General features: G+C 41.8%; 1 non-coding gene across 1 annotated transcript; it reads left to right on the forward strand.

Annotated features, from left to right (window-relative positions):
* Window positions 1–381: 381 nt before the first annotated feature.
* Window positions 382–486, forward strand: LOC132482859 (U6 spliceosomal RNA). The gene has a single exon (XR_009531018.1). It is a non-coding gene; the product is annotated as a U6 spliceosomal RNA (small nuclear RNA).
* Window positions 487–1,424: the final 938 nt, after the last annotated feature.

The following is a 1,424-nucleotide window of genomic DNA, read 5'->3' on the forward strand; positions in this document are numbered from 1 at the left end:
CACACACACACACACACGAAAAGAAATATATGTGACTTCTAAGTATATTAGAAAGCTTAGGGAATTCCCTGGTGGTCCAGCGGTTAGGACTCTGCACTTCCACTGCAGGGGGCACGTATTCAATCCCTGGTTGGGGAAGTAAGATCCTCATGCCACACGGCGCAGCCAAAACAAAAATAAACAAACCAAAAAAAGCTCAACCCTACTCATGATAAAAAGATTGTGTTAAGATATCACTCTTTTCCTATAAAGATGGCAATATCAGAAAGTTTGATAATATATTGTTTTGGCGAGGCTGTGGAGAAACACTCTCATATTCTGTTGTTGGACTGTAAATTGGTATATTTTTTGTAAGGCAACTTATCAAAAAAATTTTAAAGTATGCTCACTTTGGCAGCACTCATACTAAAATTGGAACGATAAAAAAGATTAGCATGGCCCCTGCGCAAGGATGATATGCAAATTCCTGAAGCGTTCCATATTTTTGAATGCATGTATAACTGAATCACTTTGCTGTACACCTGAAACTAACACAACATTGTAAATCAACTATACTCCAATAAAAATTTTTTAAAAAAGAAAAGAAATTTTAAGTACATATGTCTTTTTATTGGTAAGTAACAGAAAACCCAACTCCAATAGGCTTAAACAATAAAGAGGATTTAGGGCTTCCCTGGTGGCGCAGTGGTTGAGAGTCCGCCTGCCGATGCAGGGGACACGGGTTCATGCCCTGGTCCGGGAAGATCCCACATGCCGCGGAGTGGCTAGGCCCATGAGCCATGGCCGCTGAGCCTGTGCGTCCAGAGCCTGTGCTCCCCAATGGGAGAGGCCACAACAGTGAGAGGCCCGTGTACCGCAAATAAATAAATAAATAAATAAATAAATAAATAAAGAGGATTTATCAGTTCAAATAACTGCAAATTCCAGGGGATGAGTGAGCTTTGAAATTGGTTTGATTTTGTGGATCAACGATATCACCAAGGACCTAATTTCCTTCTGTCTGTCAGTTCAGTCGTCCAAAGTGCGAGCTCCACTGTAAATCTGACTCCCTTCTTGGTAGCAAAAGGGCTGCAGCACTTGAAGTCTTCACATCAGCTACACCATACTGTCCAAAAGAAGAGACAAAGCTGGCTTTTGTTCTCTCTCAGAAGAGCAAAGAAAAACAAAAACAAAAAAACCTTTCTTCCCCCAAATACTTCAAAAAAATATCCTCTAACATTTCACTGACTTGCCTCATTGGCCCATTCCTGAAATTTTCCCTTGACAGGACAATAGTATGCATTGATTGGCTAAGGCCTGGGTTGCTTGAACCAACAACTGAGGCATGGGGGATGGACTTACCCTGATTGGGTTACATGTGTGGTGTACCCTCTCCAGAAGCTGGGAGTGAACCCCCTTCAAACTTTGACTGCTAAACAATGGGG

Source organism: Mesoplodon densirostris, chromosome X, assembly GCF_025265405.1.
Source record: "Mesoplodon densirostris isolate mMesDen1 chromosome X, mMesDen1 primary haplotype, whole genome shotgun sequence".
NCBI classification, from domain to species: domain Eukaryota; kingdom Metazoa; phylum Chordata; class Mammalia; order Artiodactyla; family Ziphiidae; genus Mesoplodon; species Mesoplodon densirostris.